Source organism: Grus americana, chromosome 7 (assembly GCF_028858705.1).
Source record: "Grus americana isolate bGruAme1 chromosome 7, bGruAme1.mat, whole genome shotgun sequence".
In the NCBI taxonomy this organism is placed as follows: Eukaryota; Metazoa; Chordata; class Aves; order Gruiformes; family Gruidae; genus Grus; species Grus americana.
This window is the reverse complement of record NC_072858.1, coordinates 7,535,211-7,558,463: the sequence shown is the minus strand read 5'-3', so window position 1 is coordinate 7,558,463 and position 23,253 is coordinate 7,535,211. Positions and strand designations below refer to the sequence as shown.

Here is a 23,253-nt window from a genome sequence, read left to right as displayed (position 1 = left end):
TGGCAGGTTGAATCACTTTAGGTGCTTCTCAGTAGACAAGTGCATACACTATCTCTGTTTCATAGACAGCAAAGAACTTTTATTAGCAAAGAAACAGCCTTTGGGAATCCAAAGACCTTGACCTGCTATAGTACAAGCTCATTCTTTTTCCTTCCCTGCTTTCATCGTACGTTCTAGACCCTGCCCAAGGTAACCTTCCCTGTCTAAAAGTTGCTCTTCACAAAGGTAGGAGAGAGATTGCTTTATTTTTCAGTTAGAGAGCTTTGCACCTCCATGAGAAGAAAGGTTCTTGTTTTCACGCAGTCCCCTAGAGTTATCACTTAGTGTTATAATGGTCTTTCCTCAGGGTAACACCAGTTTGACAGCTTCCCATTTATTAACGTTGTTAAATACGTTAATAAACATGACATTTATTATTAACATAACATTCTTCAATTACATTGGTACAGTTTTATCCAGCAAAAGCAAACCTGGGCCAAATATATCTTTAAAATGTCCGTACACATGCCAATGCCAGCCAAAGGTGTGACATTTTTTGTTTTTTATTTTTACAGTTTTTAAGAACACTTCACACTGGCAAAAGCTTTCAGGAAAACACAGCTTATACTGGCATCAAGTGATTTTTTGCTCATACAGCTTGCCTTGTTTGCAGAACTGTTTCAGGCTAGAGCAGAAAAGCACTCTTTGGCCAGCACAAGCGGAGCATGTGCCAGGACGTACACGGTGCAGCTGTGTCCTATCAAGCCACAAACACGGACTTCATCAGGCACTGCTAGTGGGGAGCTCCAGCCCCTCACGCTGACCCTTATTTACCCTCAGTAAACCCCTTCTTGGTTCTCATTAGGAAGGTTCACCATTATAGCTAGGTATTGGCACACCTTTCCTGCCTTCAGGTTTTAAAACTTTTCTTAAAGTTCAGGTTCTTAGCGCTCAGGTCCCCAAAATACGGGGCCAGTATATGTTCTTTCCCCACAGAGGGAATGCCACATTGAACTAAACATGCATGTTTAGTTTCGGTTTGCATGATCTGATTCTAGCTTTATAAATAAGGAAATTCCTTGCTGGTTTTTCTTGGTATCCCCTTGGTGCCGTCGGAGAAGCAAAAGGGAAACAGAGAAGACTGAAGGCTTTAGATCAAGAAGAAACCTCTGGTCTGGGAGGAGAGCAGGAATTCATAAAGACGGGTTTTCCATTTGATGTGGGGCATTGCATAAATCCCTTGTTCTGGAGATGTAGGGACACTTTGTGTAATAACTACCTGTTGTGATAGAAAAGGACGACTGTTATCTGTCTTGAAAATGTGCCGTTTTTCATTTGTATCGCTGCAATTACTGTTTTCCATTTTCAGCACTGTTTTGGGGTGAGAGTGGGCTGTCCCCCCTCTGAGCTTGGATGATAGAAGAATCATCCCTTTCCTGAAATACTTTTGAAATCGGTTAGTACTCTAACTGCAAAAATATCTTGCGCTCAAGTACGCCTGGGACGTTTTTCATCTCCGAGTTGTTTTAGGCCTTTAAGCAGCTACTGGACGATGGAGGTTGGGAGGTCTTGCCAACGGTAAGAACCGCATCTCTCAAAAAGCGTGCAAATCTGTAACTCCTGCAGTCGGCTAACCTTCTGCAATGCTCACCACGCGTTTCTAGGGGAAGGTACAAACCCCTGCAGATTTTTCAACTTTGAGAACAACAAGAAATTGCATAAACTTTCTTGCATTTTATATCCCCATCTTTTATTGTGAGATACTGATTCATGACATCAAAGAGTTAATGTGGACAGAAATGTTTGATCTTATTCTACTTGAACTGATTACATTTTGAATTCTGATACTGTTACAGCGAAGCTGTAAATTTATCTTGAGGTAAGCCAGCAGAAAGGCACTATTTTCTAGTTACTAGCAGCCATTCTGTTCCTTAAAAGAAATTTGGGACAGATGTCTCTGTCTTTTTATTTCAATGAATGCAGGGAGAAAATGTATTTTATTTCTTATTAAATAAATTTGCCTGTTCATCTCCGTATGTGGGACTGTCAAAGTTTATAAATTTGGCAGTATTTTAACATGATCATTCTGTTTTCCTTTAAACCAAGTTATTAAATTGATAGATTTTTATAAAAAGCAGAGGCTGACGGAAATTTTTTTTCATCTTTTGACATTTAGTTGATTGTTAGGGAGTTTTAAGTAACACTGTATCTTAAATCAGAGTGGCAGAAAGATAAAAACGCTTACAAAGACTGCTGAAAACCAACCAAAGGACAGGGATGCACTGGGTAGTTTGTTGCAATGTTGGTAGAGCAGGTTTTGTTTGGGTTTCCCTATTGGTTTTTATGTCCTAACGCATCTTTCGCTGGCTCCTGCTCTTCTCTGAGCTTCTCCCACCTGGCTGCAGGATGACCTGAGCCAAGCCATTCTGCTTAGAGTTTTGCAAAACCCGCTCTGGTTTCTGCTAAGGTGGCTTTAAATTTACAGCCACCGTAAAGACCCTTTACACCACCTTCGGCAGTGGTTAAGCTGGTGTAAATGCAAATCGGTTGTAGGCCAGACCTTGCAGTCCGGGCTCGGGAAAGTTCCCCTTTACTTCAAAAAAGGCCCCAGTTCCTCATAAACTGCGGAGTCAGAGTTCACGTGCTGGAGCGGATGTGCTCAGCCACAAAGTTGCACGACGTCAAGCTAAAACGCTCTCTTGAAGAAAACGCTTGCTTTGAGTTGTGTAGCGAGAAGCTGCTATGACTGGGTGAGTAGGTATTAAGGCAAATCTTCAGAGCAAGAGCTTAAGATGGCATAGACTTTTTTTTTTGCTAGTCTTTGCAACTATGAAGAGAACTGTTTAACTTTCCAACAGATGAAACCAGACATTTCTGTGGGGAAGGGAAAAAAGTGAGAGAAATTTATGGAAAGGAAGATGCAGACATGGAAAGGATGAAATCAGTTTGCGGTGAGCAGCAGGTCAACCCTTCCACGAGGAAAAGTGATAGCTGCTTGCTGCTCTGCACTCTACTGCACACATCTGAAGAAGCAACAACACAAAATTTAAAAAATTAAACCAGTGCATCAAGATTTGCATTTGTTCCATTGCTTCTGGCAGACGAATCTGTTTAGTTATATCCTCAGCTACTTTGTGTGCTTGATTCTCCTCTAGCCTTTAATGGTTCAACACATAGGACAGACCACTCGTGTTGGGGGAGTTACCTACTGCCTCCATCTGCACGACTGGGAGTGGAGTTGGAGCCACAGTCTGAACATTCTTTTAAATCACATGTTGCTAAGAGTTTGCCCAAAAGAGGTCTCTCTTCCCATTTCTTAGGGCTGAACAAGTTTGACCTTAGATAAAATTTTAAAAGGTATTTCAATCTGATGGGCAAGTTCAATATTTCAGCATTTGCTGTAATCCCCAAACAGGACAGTGCTTGCAAATGCTGACATTTTCCACGGGCAAAAAACCTTTTAAAAATTGTTGATCCAGGGACATGGAAATGTTTCTTTGGACATTTCTAATCAAAAGGAGGTGTTTCACATGGAGAGAAAGAAGGTCCTTATTGCACCATGGGAGATGTAGTCTGGGCAAAGAAGAGGTCCCTTAATTACAGCTGGACACCTGGGGGAAATCTGGTTCTGTGCCTTGAGAAGTCAGGCAAATATAAATGAATGCTGACTTGGTCCAGAACAAAGCTTCTCAGCTACACACCAGCAATAACCCATGAGGCTGAAAGCATTGCTTCCCACTCAAAATCCACCGCTGATTTGTTGCGTGGCTGGATGTGGCTTTGGGTCAAGCACAAATTCTAGCAATGGGAAGAACAGCAAGATAATGGTAGGGACAAGTGCTGGGGCCATGGTAAATCACTGCTACCTGTAAAATTCAACGTGTGTTTAGGAGCAAATTTCTGATCATGTTTTACCCTGAGCTGGTGGTCTGTATGCTGCCGCTAAATGTCCTCTCCTCTCTTCTGCTGTCTTCTGGCAGAGCAACATCTGATAGGGGCCACTGGACAAAGTTTATCCCAGCACGAGCACTGCTTAAATACTTTTTAATGTTTATCTCATAACTATTCTCTGTAAAATGGGAGTAGTACCAGCTGTGTGAAATTCATTGACATCTTATGGCAAAAGATGTTGTAGAAAGTGTGCCAATTTTTTTTTTTTTTTTCCCCACTAGTAAATGAGAAATCTCTTTCTCATGCTAATACCTACTGTGGGATAGGAGCAAACCAAAATAAAGACATACATACATCTGCTTCAACTGGGTGGCTTGTGTCCTCCCAGGCCAGTCAAGGTGAACCTAGAGTACCAGGTCTATAAAACATGAAAAGGAACGGTTATGAACTTCATCATGCCAAGGACAGTAATGATGGCCAACCGCTTTTCTGAGCAGGAAAAGGGTGAAAAGCGTAGCCTAGCCAGGGCCAGATGTGCCGTAGCACTCTGGAGTAGGGGGCTCACGCAGGGAGGTGGGAGAGTGTGGCTGGGGCTCCCTGCCCGTGATCACTCCGTGCCACACGTATCTACAACCAGCTTGTTCAGTCAACAAAAGCAAATAGCATTTCTGGGAAGAAGAGACTCAACTACTATCAATGCACTTCACTTTTAAGTGGCTGGCCATGCCATGCCGGCAAATTAAATGGAGAAAGAGTGATAATAGTTTAGCAGTGAGAACAACAGTTTTTCCACCTCTTATCTGGAGATAATGGTGGAACATTGCAGGGTTTTTTTTCACCCTCTTCCCAGCACCTGTCCTTATTTGTTGAACAATTTATAGCTCCATCTGAAGTATTATCCTGCTAACGGTAGGAGGTATTTGCAGTGCAGCACAACATAATCCTCCCCTCAGAGATTAAGACTATTACCTCATTGATGCTCCTAGTCTCTGCCAGCCTTGGCATACCAATGTACAGTGTGAATGCAGGTTTGCAGCATAATAGCTCACTATGCTACCAGCTAAGCCACTGAATGCTTCTACAGTCATTCCTTTTATTAGGAGAATGACATGACAGTAATAATGGATAATGAATTCTGTTAATGAGATGACTTATTTCAAAAGTAAATAAAGCTCAGGTGTCACGTGAATGAAAAATTTGAAATATCTGCAAATGTGATTTAGTCAAATGTTCCAGGGAAGAAAAAAAAAAACCCACACAAACTCTCCTTTGAGGCAGCTGCGATTGCGTGGGTAAGACTCCAGAAGCAAGAGAGGAGAACAGTAAAGTCGTACATGCAGCTTAACTTCGTCCCTGGTGTGGTTGATTGATTGCACAATCGCTCGTGCTCCAGTATAGGTGCATATGGCCAAGTTAAGGGTATGTGACGTCTCACACAGCGAGGCTGCGCTCCCGTTCCCGTGTGCGGTGGGTGCAGCGGCTCCAAGCGGGGGCTGCCTCGCAGCGCCGGGGCTGCAGCCGCCCAGCACAGGGTCCTCGGTGGCTCGGTCTCAGCCAGCGATGGCTTTCACTAAATTTATCGCAAGAGGCTCTTAGCTTGGTTGAACCAAAGCCAAGGGAAATACAAATACCCGCTGGCATTTCAACTAAATGATATTTACCCCTTTACCAAGTTATAAGGTTTTTCCCTCAATCGCTTCCTATGAAGAAATGACTTCCACATCTCTTCCTTTAACACAGAAATATTGGCGGCATCATCTCCTCCTCACATTCTCACATGACTGAACCGTGTTTTGCTTCATTTTTGCAAACCAATTCACTGTCAAGCACAAACCAGGTTTGTAGTTTGGTTTATCATATGTGAAAATGTTACCAACAACATCAGCATCACCAAGAGATACTGACATCGCCAACAAGAAGTAGCTGTGGTGAGGATGCTAATGTTAGAACTGCCAGACAGCCTTTGTAAAACTCAAGGGTTCTTTGTTGACCATAAAAGCATTAAAGCATCAAAGAAAGACACAACTTGGTGTCTACAGGCGTATTTATTTTCCCTAAGATTTTTTGCCCTGATGTGGACTCTGACTACTGCACATCTTTAACGCATTTATCCTCACAGTGTACCTGTGAGACACAGAAGAGCTACTATTTGCATTTTACAAACAGAAAACCGACACACCGAGGGAGAAAGCCGGCAGGCCGACCTCCAGACACGACAGCAGAAACCTCCTCCCAAGCTCAGCTGCCCAGAGAGCCGCAACCTGGTCCTGCCTTGGCTTGTTCCTACAAATGGGCACAAAGCGCCGGGCTCTGTGAGATGTGGTTTCATGTATCAGACATTAGGGGCTTGTTTGCCAATCTAGCATGTTTTGTTGATGGAAGGAAGGTTTTAGAAACAAAGGGGTGAGTGAAGAGTCCGGTGGCACGTGCACGTCCCATGACTTCAGTGGTCTTCAGAGAACGATGTGGATTTTCACCACCTGACAGCTCATCGATGCTGTGTCTGGCGGTTGGAGGAAAGCCATTTTTGAGGATCCAAGAGAAAAAACAGACTGTGACAGTCCCTGTGGCCAGTAGAGGCAAGACAACCGTGCCGTCCTAGAGGATATTGTCCATGACAGCAGGTAAGTGTCCATGCAGCTGGCCTGCACCAGCCTCCCACCCAGCACAGCTGCACTGCCATCGGCACCCAAGGCAGCTGCTTTGATTGGGTTTGGGGATGGCTCCGTGGTCTTCCTTCCCCAGGGACCAAGGGGCACTGCGGGGTCTCACCCCAAAAGAGGGAGAAGCAGGTTAAAGTCTGATGCCTACATGGCAGAGGGGGAAGGTGCAAGAGAGTTCTGGAGGTGGAGAAAGATTTGGGTACACCACCCGATACATTTGTCAGCCAAGCCCCATGGAGTTGCTAAATTGGAGCAAGAACTTCACCCAAAATAATCACAAAATCTGGGCTATCGTTCAACTTTCAGCACCATTCCTTTTTAAACCAAGGAGAGTAAGGTGCCAAGAAGATAGCAAAGGGGAATTAGCCTCTTGGGGGGGTGAGGGAGGCTCTGTGGGCCCCCTAACCAGGAGGGCATCCAGCACGTTGTGAGACAACTCCATGACGGCAAAGCTCGCAGGCCCTCGTGCCGGTGCCGGCGCACGCCGTGGGCTGAGCAGTGCTGCCTGCCCCGCACCAGCCTTTCCAGAGCGCTCAGTGTGGATTCAGGCTGCTGAGGAGCTGCCCCGCTGTTTGGTTGTTTAAGCTGTGGCTGCAGAAGAAAAGAAAAGCAAAACCATGGGTTGATTTATATCTCTTGGTTATTGTAAGCCATTCCCAAAAGAAACAAACAAACAAGCCCAGACATTTTTAAACTTAACCATTTAAAAAATGGCAAAGTGCTTATATCATTTTCAGTAATTAAAGCATGAAGAAAAATTAAAAACTCCGCTGGCTCTTTTCATTTGGTGATTTTCAAGCCCAGTTTTTTCCCCCTCGCATACTCCTTGCATATTTCATTCCTCGCAATCCTGTCCCCATTAGTGGCGATGACAAAGCTCCCATTGCTCCCCATGTGTGGGAGAATCACACTGTAAGTATGGATTTAATCACCAACCTTCAAAGTGACTAAAAAGGCAGATAGATGGGATTCCTGGGGAGATTTTCAAAAGTGAAGTTTGACATCCTGGCTCTTTTGATAACATTGCTGCTCTTTTCTAAAACATTTTGGAAAGTCTGCCCTTATGGGGCTAATTTCAGGTATCCTGAGGTACAGCTACATAACTCGTTCCAGCGCCGAGCTGGCAGCACTCCACACTGGCGTACTGGGGAGCTTGGGCAACCCCTCGCGCCGGCACGACGGTGCTGCTGCCGAGCTCCGGCACTAGTTTCCAGTCTGCTGCCTTCCAGGGAATTGCGCAGGATGGGCGGGAAAACGTTACCCTTCTGCAATTTCCCACGTACGCAGAAAGTGCATGAACGGGCCTCTGGAAATGCTGACTCATAATTTCTATGGGGGGAAACGACTGAAACCCCTTCGGATGCCAGTACCGTGTTAGAAAGAGCGGATCAACTCAGAGATCATTCTCATAAGCATCTCTAATTAAAACCAGTAATGGGGTTAATTAAAACACGTAAAAGCAGGACGTTCAGCACTGAGCTCGGTACGCGCAGGTGAGTCCCTGCGTTGCCCGTAGCTGAGACCTTCCGGACAACTGACCACATACACTTTGCAAGGCATATCGGTCTGTGCTCATAACAACAAAATTAACATTACAGCTATTACTTTTCTTGATATTGGGCTGTTTTTTTAAAACAACGGCAGGTATTTTCAATCTTCTTTTATTTTTATGCATGGGAAGGGAAAGTTGTGAATAACATCCACACAAAAGAACAGAAAACAGCTCCCTTATACTCATCAAAATTTTATTTTTATTTTAATTTACACATTTAGGAAGCTGATCTCTGAATACCAAATGAACCCACCTACTTTAGTTTGCTCATTAACTATAATTCTATATGCATGAAGTGGTATTTTTGAGGCAATATTAGTATTGGCAGCTGGGTTCTGGATCCGTATCTTTTCCTAACGAAGTCAATGTGAAAATGCTCATTTATTTCAGTGACAGAAAGGTTGGACTTTAGTGAATAGTTATCTATCTGTACAGCAAAAAGAGAGCAGTGCCTATAAGGAGATGTACGGAGTCTGCTCACGCTTTCAGGCAATCTGAAGAAGCACAGTACATGTCCAACCAAAATACAGGAACACCTTACACTATACCAAATAACTTTCCAGAACAATTACAATAAAAATATTAAGGCATGAATGTATCTACTTATTACGCAAAATAGAGTTGCATGAAAACAATCATGGCGTATTGAGAGGTAAATTTTGTTGCACAGAGCATGCACAGCCTTAGGGTCTGAAAACCAAGGATTTGTGCTGGTTTCTGTGTCGTCGGGGCTGGAAAAAGGAGAGATCCTTATTACGGCTTAGCTGGGCTGGCAGAAGTCCTGACCACTGCTGCAAGTTTAGTGGTCAGGCTGTGCTTTTATCAGCATACCTTTTATTCCACTTGGTGGTAGTTTTACTCTGTTGGTCAAAAGTAAACTAGAGCCTTTGTGTGTATTAGCAGGGGTGATTATCAGGGCTAGACTGAAGGAAGTACCAGAAAGTTAATATACAAATACAGAAGGGGTTATTTATTTCCAAGGCACCGGTTGAGCCTGCACCAGCGGAAGCTGGGAGCTGCGCGCAGACTCCCAGTACACCGGGCGCTGGCTTCCAGTACGGATTCAGCCAGAGTTCGGTTTGCAGCGCTCACACTCCTAATAAACCCATGAATTAGAGACGACTGCAAATTCCTGGGTTATTAGGAATTATCTTCATTTTATTAGCTGCTTGCGTGTGCGACGGTAGTAACTGTGTATGAAAAGGAACTGAGCCCGTATTTCTGAAGCCGGCTGCGTGCTAGCTATTGAAATGGCAGTCCCCTTTCATTGACAGGGTAGTGTTTTTCATAAACAGTTTGGAAGTTGCTTCATATGTTGGGCTTTTTTTTTTTTTTTTATAATGCTCAATGTTGATTGTATCAGCAAAGCTATTATGCTGAGCCCCTGCAGTAATTTGTCAAATAATCATCTCCTGGCACATTTTTTTTTTTTCCCCTACAAAGGCGCTAATGATTACAAGTATGATTAATAACTGAACTAAACTGTTATTGCCGGGAAGTTCTTAGTACATTCAAGGAATCGTGACCTGTATAAACAACAATGTTAAGAACAACAGAAGTTCATCATACTTCACGGAAGGAATGTACGACCTGTAGTCATGTTTCCTTTTACCCTGCCATGCTTTTTTATTAGATCTCTGGATAGTAACCTAACGTGGGTCATTCGTCGGTCAACTGCTCATCTCTACTGTTGTTCCAAGCGAGCTTCCTGAGCCACTACAGGAAGGACCGGATGATTTCTTTAAGGAATAGCGCTATTTATAAAATAAATATAAAATCAGATCTCTATTTTGCACAAGCGACAAGTTATGAGAACTCCAGCAGCTGTATATTTGTTGAACACCCGCCTCCTGTGAGTATAAATTGCACCTTACTGAGTAGAAATAAAATACAGTCCACCAGAGACTTTGCTGCAAGGTGTAGCTGCTTGTCTATGGGCAAGTAATGACTTGCGTTTTCAGCTGCTCCTTAGTAAGAGCCTTAGTAATTGGAATCAGTTATTCAAAACATCTCTAAATGTGATTTAAATGGCAAGGATTTAATAACATAGAAAGAAGTCATTACAGAGGTTCAAGCAGGGGAGAAGGGAATTCCGTTTTTCAGAGCAGAGGGAGAAAAATAAAGCAATTACTTGATGTAAAGGCCAGAAACAGGACTCCTGCTGTCACAGAGAAATCAAATCTGTCAGCAATTAGTGGGATCTTAGGAGGCAAAGAACCCTTCAGTGTTGAACAGTGAATAAGGGGTTAGCAATTATATGAACTGATAAAAGTGTTCTGGTTTTCAAACAGCAGGTTAACAAGGCTTACATTTTTCATAACTTCATGCAGATGTGATGAGTCACACTTTGTGACATTTTTCAGGAGGGCTGTATGGAAAGGTAAGAAAATAATAAAGTGCATTGCATTGCTGTTACATCTAAGACGCTGCTGACTCAGTTATTGCAGAATGACCCACAGCACAATGATGGGACCAGCCCCAATGGCTTTCACTTCTCACCGAGCCTGGGCAATAGCTTGCTTCACTCTGTAACGCCTCTGCCTTTAAAAGTACTGCTTGTCTTCCATATGTAAGCACTTGTGTGTCCAAAAAAAAAAATTGTAATCAGGTCTCATTCTGTTTGACATCAGAAATACTCAGAAATCCCAGCAGAAGGTATTTCTACCCTACCAGATTGATTCTTGAATAGAAGAGTTCATACAGGGGAACGGAAACGGATGTGATTATGGCTTTTTAGTCTCGACTCTGGGTAACGCTTTATGCACCGTACAGACGTTACATGATTAATTTGCACAATAAAAAGAATATTTATAGGAAACTGAAAGACGAGGGGACCGTCTCAGTATGCCAGAGCGGCTGAGGCAGAACTAGAACTCTGGATCGCATGCTTTTACTGACTTTAAAAGGGAACTTTAAGAAACAAGAAGCAGAAAGAGACTAGGAACTCCATATATACAGCCTGTACCTTGAAAAACGTATAGGGAAGCAGTGAGCTTTGAAGACTTCACCTTCATCCTAGCCTATCCTATTTTGTTCACAGGCACCAAAGCCCTTCAGAGCAGAAAAACAAAGGAGCTCTGGCAGTTTCAAAAGGCTTTCTCTCTCAAAACAGAGGGATGAAGTGTGTCTAGACTGAGATGCAAAATCCTCCTGGAATGTTTAAAGAAATTAGGGCTATTGAGATTAGCAGAGCAGGCCTTTCAGTGGGATCAACATACACAGAGAGTGTTGCTTTACAATCATTTTTCTCTAAGCGCCGAGTCCATCCACTGAAGCAAAAACCTCGTTGGCTTTATGTTGGCTGCTTGCTATATGGTATGTCAGACTCCTGTAGGCAAAGACAGTGGGTTTCAGAGCTCCTCCAGCCTGGAGAAGAAACAAGAGTAGTCTGTGCCTGGTCAGTGAGTCGTACTGGGGCTTCTTCCCAGTCTGAGCCAGAAAACAACCTGAGCAGTGGCCATAGAAAAACCGTGGTCTGAAGCTCCATGATGGAAAGGTGCAGCTGGGCGTGCTGCTGTATCACCTCACTCCTTACACTACAGAGTAAGGCATCAGCCCACTTTCTCATGATTTTTAAAAAAACTGATGTAATGTAGAGCTATGCTGGCATTGCGTTGTGTATTAGCATATTGTTGGGTGGTGTCGTGAAGGTAAATCAGAAGTTAAAGAAAACCAACAAACCCAAAATCCCAGTCCAGATCAAGATTTCTTTTATTTAAAAATCTTACAAAGGCGTCCTGTGCAGAATGGGGAACGGGGGCGATAATAGAAAATACAGCATTTCTATTGAGAAGTTGATATTAGCTTCCAAAAGCCATGCAAATTATGTAGTACATCTACATGGGAGGAATGTCTGAAGGAAGCATTAGATCACTCCTGTAGCCTAGGCACCTTGGAAATCAACATTTTAAAACAAATTCAGATATATACCCTGATAATAATTAAAAATCTCTTGAACTTAATTGATTTCCCAAGTGATTTTTAATTTAAATTTTTCATTAATATGTATTTTAGGTTCTAGGAAGGTTTGGAAACCACCTAGTACTAAAAAAAAGTCAAAAGAAAACCACAAAAATGTATGCATTGGAGGATGAACCTGCATCATCGTGTGAATGTATATTTATTTTTTAAAACATTTCAAATTCTTCTAAAGAAAATGCAATTTTCAGGGGTTTGTGTCCTGTGCACTGTTCTAAAAAAACCCTGTTTTTCAAATTGCATTGCAGGTGAATTTATATGAGCATGTTTGTGTGTGGAAAGATGGTGGATGTACGGGGGGATATTATTTCCTAACCCTTAGTCCATCACCCTCTTTTTTCTCTCCTGTGCACTTAAAGGATTGCTTGAGCTGAACATCACACTATCTGTGAAGAACTCCTTTTCTGATCCCTCGTGCTTTCTCTAGGATGAAGGAAAGCTTCCAAGGAGATTCACTTTCAAGTGAATTCATCAGGTTGCTCTGACCTGGGTAAATCCTTTGGATGTCATATCAAAACGCTTGAGATAGCTTCCCATTTCATCACCTTTTGAACTCCATCCTGAGTTGCTTTCTGATCCACGCATTTTTGGTTCATGATGCGTGCGTTAACACGCAATTACCACTGCTCTCAATAGCAATTTACGTGTTCGTTATCTTGCCAGATCAGGCCTTGTTTTAGGTATTTCACAATCTCGCATTAAGGAAGCACTAAATATTTAGTGCCTATTGAAAAACAGAAGCATAAATCCCGTGGAGGTAATTTTTACAGCAATCTTTTTTAATGTGAAAACATTGAGATGTGAGGGAAGAGTGATTATCAAAAAAAAAAAAGAGGGTAAAAAAAAAAAAAAAAGGCAAAATCTTGGTCTGTGTGATGACCCTGGATGGGATATAGGGATGAGGGTTACACGTTTGACACCTCCTGTTTTGCTTCCAGGCACTGGCAGAAAAACGTCTCTTCTAAATCCAAGTGCATGGAAATCTCCTGCTGCCAAGAGAAGCTCAGGCGGTGCTGAGAGCTGCTCTGCAGGAGCGGGTGGAAGGAGGGATCTCCACGGGCCGTTGCAATAGGGCAGCAGCCGATGCGCACAGTTTTGGCAGAGTTTTCTCAGTTCCAGGACATCTCCCATCTTATTTTGGGAGAGATGTATCCAAATTTAGCAAGAACGAGATTCAAATTTCAGTTTGAAGTTTTGAGTTTCCTGCTTCTCTCAGAGCAGAGATCCACAGGATTTATTCAAGCAGGAGCTGCCAGAAGCTTGCAATCTTGCTGGCAATCCAGCTGTCTCTGCCTTCTTGTCTGGGGAAAATTAGTAGTTTTTAGGGAAAAGCTTTGATGGAAACCAGCATGACTTCACATTTCTTTGAACTTCTTTAGTTTGGCTTCAGGACTGAACATGGCCCAAAGACCACACTCGTTGCATCGCTTGCTGGTCATGGACAATGTTCAGATTTTTATAGCTGTCATGGCTGCTATCTAAGAGGAGTTAACTCCTCTCTAGGGCACGTAATGCCCCTTCCATGGATCAGACAGTGCCCGTGGGCCACCCGGGCCATCCCTAGAGAGCACGTTACCCACACGCCTTTCCAAAAGCAGCTCCTTGAAAAACTCAATTCGATGAATTTTACAGCACAAGGCAAATCCTGTGTATTGTTTCCCATGAACGTTTGTGGAGGTAGAGGGAGGGGAACATCTCTTTGGGAAGCTATTCTCTTCCTTTCCTTCTTGAAAGAGAAGTGAAATGGATGTACTTAGACCAAACGATTTTACGCCAGATTCCATGCCTGCAATTAAGGGATGAATCGATTCCAGTCAGTGCCTTGGGACTTGCAAGCAGAGAGAAGACTGTCACTTGGGAGCCATCATCGCAGCAGGGCTGTGCTGGGACGGGCGATTTGATAAATAGTTTCCTGTGGGTCGTGCTAGTGCTGAGCATCTGCAGGGGGTGCCTGGGCTTCCTCCGGGGAACCTGCCCCGACATCCCTGTGGGGCCATTTTCTCCATCGCTCTCCAGATTTCAGTGATTAAGATCTTATCTTTGGCAACTTTCATCCTTGAATATCCGCAAACACTTTGCAAAACAGCACACGAGATATCCCTAGCTATTTACCACTTGGTAAACTGATTGCATCAGACCGGAGGAGGAAATTTATTTCCTCCTGAAATATGATCTCATAAAAAAATCCCTCGGACAGCAGGCATTGCAATGAACCGTGCGTGGCATTGCTACCTCCAACAGAGGCTGGAGATTTAGCTCAATTATATTGCAGTTTGCCTTTAATAAAAAGGATTTTTCACAGACGAAAGCTTAAGTGTAGGAAACTGGGGGAGTGCCACATCGTTCCCTGCCGCCGGCCCCGGCTCGCTGCGCTGTGTGGGGAATTTGGAGGGTGAGTTCCTTATCAGGAAGCCGGGGGAGAGGAATTCTTTTCAGGTAAGTCAGAAGAAAAGTTGAAAAATAACCTGTGCTGTACAGTTAGAGGCCTCTACATTTCCAGAATTACCTTGTTTTGTTGCAAACCTTATCCGGATTGCAGATTTGAGGGATGATTTAAAAAAAAAAAAAAAAGAAAAAAAAGAATCACCTTCCCCCACACTTTCCAAAAATGCAATTTGTTAAATCGTACTGTCCTTGCCAGCCCCCGCCCTTTGACAGAGGCTGCATTTAAGTTGCCAACAAAGAGCATCGTGGTCCCGCTGACCCGAACATATTTGGCCAGTTTGCATCCAAAAGCGCCCGGCAGAAGCAGCGGGCTTTGTGCCTTTCTCAGCGTTATTGTCGGGCGAAATAGTCACTTGAAGGCTGGAGCTGGGAGCAGCGGTGTTCAGCATCCAGCCGGTTTCGGCTCTTGAGATGTGAAAGGCGGCCACTTGGGGTTCATTACACGGCGCGGCGCGGCGCTGACGCCGTGGCATTGTGCAGCGCGGGAATCCCGTCCACCTCCTGGCTCTGGTACAAGGCCTGGTTTTCTGCCTGGATGCTCAGGTCTCGCTTTCTTTCCATTGTGTTGCCCGGTGTCCAGAAATAAAGGATACTCGGCACGTAGGGAGATGGGGGGAGGAAGAAAGGAGGGTAATTTGTAAAGGAAATATTTCCACTAGGTAAAGTTTAAAATGACTAAATCGGTATGTAGTCAGCCACTTCACTTTAGGAATAATATTAATTATCCTACAAAAAATTGTAAATAATGCTAGTTCCTTTCTCAGATTTGTATGTATTTTCATCATTTGTTGTTGGAATGAATGCCTTATTCAAAAAAAATACAACAATTTTCTACATAAATGTGATCAAACCCAGAAATATACTGCTTTTTGAAAATGAAAGAAAAAGTGTTGTCATAGTTATTTTGAGCTTGCGAGGTTTAAAAGGGTCAGCTGTTTCTGTGAGTTTTTACATGAGTGATACCAAGAAAGCCCTTGTTGGTACAAAACCCAAGATCAAAATAGTTTCAAAAACGATTTCAGAAATCCTTTTTTTTTTTTTTTTTTTTTGTAAATGCAGAAGAAAACGAAGGGCATTTTTAATTAATGTTAACTTGTTGAAGAGTATTAATACCGACTAAAATTTCAGCAGCCGTACTAGAGTCACCATCATCTTTGCTCCCAAGAGAGCTGCCAGCCAGCAGGCAGCGAAGGCATCGCTGTGCGCAGGGCTGGTCCGGGAGCCTCGGGGGAGGTACCGCATACTGGATCAGGGCAGGCACACAGCCACCTGCAGAGCAAAGGCAGAAAGTCCTTACAGAAGCAACCTTTATAATATATAACGCTCATTAACAAGTCAAGTAGTTTAAATTAATACTTTGCCAGCTCATTTGTTTTCGTCCGGGAAGAAAATATTCTACGGCTGTATTTGCGTAAATCACTTTTGTTTTGATGGGTTTCTGATGCCACAGGGCTTGTTCCAGTGGAAAAGAATCCCCCTTGGCTCCAGTAATCTCTGGTCAGGTCTCTGGTTTTGGTTTGGTTTTTTTGTTTTAGTTTAAAAAACAGACCTTATCCATCAAAATAAGACTTTGTTCTGAGGCTGAGGGTACACACTGTGGACACATCAGCAGCCGCAACTGAGATAATAGCTAAGCGGGTGGTAATTATTGTGATTAACCACTGTTGCTTACCTTCAAATTTCGGGCAGTTGCTCTGTTTTAGCATACCCCGTTGTTGTAGTGCCTTCCCTGGGCTTTGGGTGGGAGCCCGTCTATCCGTTCTGGGGGGGGTCTTTGCAGTTTGTAAACTCCTTCTGTGCAGCGGATGCTACTGCTTGCATATTTATACAGCACCTAGTATCACCCGGTTGAAGCGCTGTCATATATCTGCTAAATAATACCAGCCACAACAGTTGTAATCTGGTATTTTCCAAGCTGAACCTGCAGTTACATTTTTCAGCAGTTCAGTCACTTGTTGCACAGACAGAAAGAAAATTAACCACAAGCACTGATCTCTCTCTCTATTAACCTCAGGGCTTCCAGCTTCGCTCCTCCCTGCTTCTAAATCACTGTTTATTGCTATTTTTACAAGAGAAGATTAATGGACTTAAATGGGCACAGGTAATTCTGCATTGTTCAAAGTCTCTTCAAATAGCACCTGCTGTAAATTCTTTAGTGCTCCTTATCTCTGCAACACATCTTGGGTTTTAAACAGTTTGTTCAGTGGAGGAGGGGTGTGAAGGGTCACAGTGCCCCGGGAGCTTTTCAAAAGCATCTTTTAGGCTTTATGGATGCTGGGCTGGTGGTTTGGGTGGGTTTTGGTTTCGCAGGTTCTCAGCCAGACCGGACTGAACATCTCTCCGAGCCAGCGTGCCTCTCGGAGTGAACTTACTTTGCTGCTCCAGGGTTCACGGAGGCTGTGGGAGAAGTGCCCGTACTAATGGTTTTAGACATTAACTTTTCCTTTTGTAATTTCCTCTCGTTCGGGTACGTTCAGCTCTCAGCTGAGCTTTGTTCCAATAGCCTGGGGGGGATGTGACTTCACCGAGATATAAAACACACACGCACAAAAAGAAAATGCTTGAAAAATCGCAATGACATGGTTGGGTTGGTAGCTTGTGATTTTCTGAAATGAAATGTGCCTAGACAATGAAAATTGAGCCAAGATACTATATTTTCCAAGCAACCTTTTTAGCCTTCAAAGAGACTCCTTGGAAAAGCTGCATGCCAGTAAGCTACCTTCCTGATGCAATCATTTTTCGCAGTCCTAAGAGGAAAATCGCACAACGCAATGGCTAACATTGCATGAAGCAGATGGGCTCACCTTGCGGCAGGTCGAGACGGATGGACGGCAAGAAACAGCAGGTGGAGAAGCCCAACGGCAGAAGGTACAGCACTGCACCGCGGTGTGGGTGTGCGTGTGGGTGTGGGTGTGCGTGTGGGTGTGGGGAGAGGGCTGCCTCTCCAGCACGCCACACTCGGAGGGGTCCGGCCGGGGAACCGTGCCCCACGCAGGCACTAATGCCTCTGTAAATCAGCCGGGTATTCAGGGATGCAAATTAGCTGTGCCAGTGCAGAAAATACAGGACTTCTGTGTCTAACTAGTTGCAGGTGGAAAACCACGGGCAACGTTTCAAGAAGTGGCTTTGAAAGTTGGCCCGTTGCGACCATAAACAAGAAACTAAAGAGCTTTACAGTATGTACTTACAGCTTTTAATTTTCTCTCCCTGTTCACAGATATCCGAGTATCTCGCACACTCGCGGACAAGTATTTTGATTGTTCAGCCCTGGTTTTACATTTAATAGCCTTGCTACCTTCTCCCCACAGCGATCACATTCTGCTCCCACATGTGGAACAGTTTACGTTTCTCTTTTGCATAGAGGTGGAAGGCAGTCGGGCTCAGTTTTCGCGGTGGGCTTTGTCTGAAGCCCGTCAGGAGCCCGGTCTCACCACCATGAGCATCGCACGACAGGGAAGGCATCGCAGGGAAAGGGCTGGGATGCAGCGGCGCTGCCTGAAAACAAGATTTCTGCCTCTTCCCCAGCTATTCTCTAGCATGGTGGCACCAAACAGTCATTAACAACCGGCGCAATTTTAGAGCGACGTGTATTTACACATAAGGACAAGGACTCATTATCGTCGACATCTACATATTGTTGTTTTACATAACAGCTGCAGTAGAGCAAGTGCACTTTGGTCAATAGTTTCATTTATAATAAAGTAATAAATTAGGAATATTTTTCCCTTGACAATAAGTTTTATGCCAAGATTTTATGTAGCTTAAAGCAAGTTGTCAATTAGGCTACTTAAATTAATTTTTGGCAGCAGTTAATTGGAGCCTAGAGTCTTTTGTCTTTAAACAGCTAATCCTAAACAAGAAAATACAATGATTAAATGTTTCTTAAACAATATTATTCACAGAATTTAAAATATAGCATTTAATTAAGATTTGGACTTGTTAATCTTTTTTTTATTTTTTTTTTTAGAGAGATTAATTTAAATTTCTTCAAATAAAATTGCTACCATGACTCTGATTAAACTGGCTTACCGCAAGACTAAGGTCTGAGACCTTCCAACACTCCTACAGCTCTTATACCCAAAGGCAAATTATTTCTGATTACTTTCTAAAGAGACATACTTTGTCCTTTCAGAAAGGCAGGACATTCCCATTTGGAGCTCCAGAAGTCTAAGAGTTGTGTTCACAGGATAAAAATGCTGTATTATTACAGTCAGGTACTGGTAAATATGCTAAACAAATAAAAGACTTCAGTAAGGCTTCCCGGCATGGCCAGCTTCTGGGCAGGAAACCAAGACTTCTTAAAACCAGAAATCACTTCAAAAAGGCTGGTAACCAAAAATTCAGTCCAAGGTTATGATTAGACTTACGCGCTTCATATCGATGAAAGTAGAGCAGCTAGAAAGAGATCTCGCAGCCTTGATTTAAAATTTTTCCAATTCTGGAAATTTGCTGTGTTCCTGATTAAATGTACCATATGGTATCATGATTTGCAGAGAAATGAGTCCTGATAGAGTAATATTCCCGACTGAATCTGTTATTTATATCCGCCATCAGTTATGGAAAGGAGAGTGAATTAACGCACAGTTCTTTGGTACGTTACACAGGAGTTAAGATTAGATAATTATAAAGCTTCCTACTATGAAATCCTGGAAGCTAATTTGTAATTAATGAATTAATTAAAGAGAAAAAAAAAGATGTATTTTAGATGATAAGTGTACCTAGTCACCTTCTCTCATAATTCTGGTCTTCAGTGCCTCCTTCTTTGCTGGCAGGGAATATACATCAGGCAGACTTCATATATTTGAGAAGTGGAGCAAGAGCCTGTTAGTTTAAGTACCACAGGCATACCTAATCACAGAAAACCAGCCTTTTATAAAGAACGAAGCACAGACATGTAGAGAGAGCGTCCCTAGGTTTGGGGCAACAGAAGACCATATTTTTTTTCTCTGCTAGAGAAGGAGTGTTTGGGGCTGCAGGTGCAAAATGTACTGTTTGAACCAACTTTCCACCCAGCTCTCATGACCAGTGCCACCATCCATGTGGAGGGAAACCCATTGCTACAGAACTCATGGACAAGGACAGCAGATGAAAGCAGCTAGGAGCAATCCAAGCTGAACTACTTTGGTTTGAAACCAAGGAATTGCTATTAGGGAACCATCCTAGTAACTTCTTAGGCAAGAGATCTGCTGTACTGTCAGTCCCATGTATTCAGAGAGTCCCTCCTCATTTATGGCGTCTTCAGATGAAGAAATGTTGGGTTCTTTAATTAATGTCTTCATGTCTTTGAGCCTTTGAGCTTTGCATTCTTGACCACTTCTTTGCAGCCAAGTAGCTGGAAAATTCTTCCATTTTCTCTAAAATAAAATGAAATTCAAATACATTCACAGGAGTCTAGCAACTGGGTCTTCAAGAAAACCATCAAAATTCATGAGTCATCCTAAAACCACAAGGGAAGCTAAGAATGCTGCTCAAGGCCACATGTCTCACAAAGAAAGAGCATTGCTTTTTAACTGGAAGCACTAAGCCTGGTTGTTATTTGAAAATTAATAGGAGAGCTTCTCTGTTACGGTGGTGTTTTCTTATGTCTCAATATCATCCAGCACAGCAGCACGGAATCAGTCTACCAAAAAAACCTGAAGGTGAGAATGACCAAAATTAAATGTGAAATGAACGGGACTGTTTTCATTGTCCAAGCTGATTGAAATGCAGACCAGTCTTTTTAGTTATTTAAAAACACTTGTGAAAAACGGAGTTTTAGTTTGAGACAAAAAGTGATTTAACTTTAAATGAAAACCTACACATTGGAAAGATGGTCATCAAATATAGACTCAACATATAGAATCAAGATCAAATGCTTACTCATGGGCAACTGCTGAAAAAACCTTGAACTCTATAAATTAAAAACAGATGCTTTAAATTAAAACACATAAATTACCGATGCTGATATTACTATAAATTTCAATGATGAAAATACATCACTCAAGACTTTAAAGGAGATTCTAAAGGTTACGTATAGGAGTATTTTGCATTATTAAACAAAGTGTCACCTGAAGAAGTTCCCTGGAAGAATGTAGGAGGTAATGTATCTCAGGTTATTGTGACATGATTCAACTACTATTGCTGGTTTTATTCTGAGTTGATGTTGTGTACCTTGGGCATTTCTTTGTTTAGTTTCTGGTGTGTATTCAGAGTCCAAACTTAGAGCCCTGTGTAGCTCATTTAATTTCCAGCTGGACATATACTTTCTCCCTCTCCCCTATACAGAGAACACAGCTGGAACCAGTAACATCTCTGCAAATGAACTGAACTTTTAAGTTCAACCATTGTATCATGCTTCAGGCTGCTTAGTGTCTTTCTAACCCTAGTGTAATTTGGTATTATTTCTACTAAATAATGGTCAAATCTTGTATATATGTATGGAAAGCTTCCATGTCCTCAGGATAGCGCACTAGTTAAAAATATCATTTAACTGGAGTAAACAGTAAAAACAAAAGCCATATTTATAGATCATTATTTTAGAAGGGTGACGTTTACCTCCAGCTGGTGTATTAGAATTTTGCGTTAAGCAGTTTTGGTTTTGAACAGTTTGAAACAGCCCAACAGTGTTGAAAACCATATATCAGTATAATAAACAGATGTTATAAATGTATAAAATATGTGTATACATGTATAGCTGAACTATGCGAATGCACAAATATATATATATTCTCACACATACATGCATGTGAATATAGACGTTTTCTTAACTACACACATATGATGTACATTTTATTAAGAGAATCCAAATTTTCATATATTTATTCTAGCTGTTTATATGAAAGCTTCTTTGGTTTCTTTTAAAACCATTTTCAGACTTTTCTATTATGACCACCCAATATTTATATTTAATATTCTATATCTAGTAAACTGTTTCTCATCTAGGACTTTACTAGATACAGATGAAGCATTGCTTAAAGAGGAGAAAAGTCAACTCATAAAAAATGCACCTTGTAAATACCATAAAGTATTTGTTCGTGAGTTTCTTTGAATTCTCTGTTTGTATTATTTTTAACGATGGTACAATCAGTGGGAATGCAGTATCAACAGCTGGCGTAACCAGAGGTGGAAGAGGCAAAAATGATGGAGATTCCCTGCTATTTTTCCATGCTGCAATATTTGAAGAACATTTGAGGTACTCACAGCCCTTGATTTATAAACTGACTGCACAATCTTTTTTCTGATATCCCCCTCCCACACACACACCAATTTCTATTTCTATATGAAGGAAGATATTTTTTACTGTAAATTGACATTAGCTTCTTGATGACTGAACTGTCTGAAGATGATTTGTTGGTTTTGGACATCCAGCTACCGTTAATTTATCATGGGACTGGGCATCAAACCCTTCAGGTATCTTTGGAAGCATTGAAAAATCATGTTACAGGAGCAGGAATTCATATGCAGGGTTGGTTTTTTTGTTTGGGTTTTTTTTTTTTTGTTTGGGTTTTTTTTTTTCATTTAAAACACTACTTGTAAACAGTAAAATTAGTTTCTTCAGCAGTCAAAATAATTCATTCACTGTCTGCCTCAGTCAGTTATGCTCTGTTGTCTCTAAAGGCAGAACTAAAGTGACCTAGCATGGTTTGCAAAGCCCAGATGATTGCCCATGATGCTTTTCTTTATACACAAAGAGGATCTTAAAATATAGCTTCCTGTCAGGAAGCTCTACCAGATTATCTTCAATAACCCAATGGTAGGATTTCACTAACCTGCCATATATTATTCCCGATTACTTCTTCCGTAATTAAATCATAGCTTCCAGAAAGCAGCCAAGCTAGAGAGTCCCTAATTTTCCTGATCGTTTTTGCCCATGGATAATCACCAACACCTTTAAAAACATACATCTTTCTTGTAACTGAAGTTCACCCAGCTGTAACATCAAAATCTTTCTTGTCATTACACCCTTTTTCAAAACATGTAGAAAAAAGCTCAAACTACAAAATTTTGAGCATTCCTCTCACCCTGCCTGCACTTCACCCTCCTGGTGACCACCATCCTCCACCATTCAGTGGAACAACCTTTTAAAAATAAGACCATGTATTTTCCTAATCCATGTTTTGTCATTTTCCCTTTCAAGCTTATGCAGCAATTTGAAGCTGAGCTAACCTTCCTATGACCTTGAAAAGGTAAGGGAAAACCCTATGTTAACAATTCTTTTCTCTCCTTATTTGGGTAAACTAGAAGCCATGAGAGCCTTTTATTGACTTTCACTATAGTTTTCACCCTTGGCAGTACAACTGAACCTGCCCTGACCTCTTTTGACCAAGCGCCTTTGTCCAACAAACTGTTCAAAGCATCTTGCAGCCAGATGTGAGCCCCCACACCCTGAGCGTATACGCTCGACTGTACAGATCTCCTGCTACCTCCCCTGACTGCTTGTACCGCCAGCAATCGCCTTCAGCTTGCTGCCAGCTGGCCTGATTCTGAGATAAGACCCGCTGGCCGGGTTAAGAAAATGACACCTGATCGTGGGGCTGGTCTTGTTCCCATGAGCTGCACCCTCTCTGAAGGTTCAGTTGCATCTTGAAAAAAACGCTCCATGCTGAAGGAAATAAAAACAGCACCTTCTAGAGGCCATGGCAGGAACACGCGCAGTCCCTCTCTCCTGCCCTTCTAGCAGGGCTTGCTCTGCATGTTCCTCAAAGGAGCAGAAGACTGCATTTGAGACCACCCAAGCTACAAAGGGGAGCACTGAGAATGGGAAGA

General features: G+C 42.4%; 1 long non-coding RNA gene across 2 annotated transcripts; it reads left to right on the top strand.

The window, feature by feature from the left end:
* The first annotated feature begins 14,382 nt into the window (after positions 1-14,382).
* Positions 14,383-21,387, top strand: LOC129208556 (uncharacterized). 2 transcript variants are annotated; one of them, XR_008577853.1, is made up of 3 exons: positions 14,383-14,499; positions 17,254-17,376; positions 17,726-21,387. It is a non-coding gene; the product is annotated as an uncharacterized LOC129208556 (long non-coding RNA). The 2 variants fall into 2 exon arrangements; XR_008577852.1 differs by lacking the exon at positions 14,383-14,499 and adding an exon at positions 16,200-16,609.
* Positions 21,388-23,253: the final 1,866 nt, after the last annotated feature.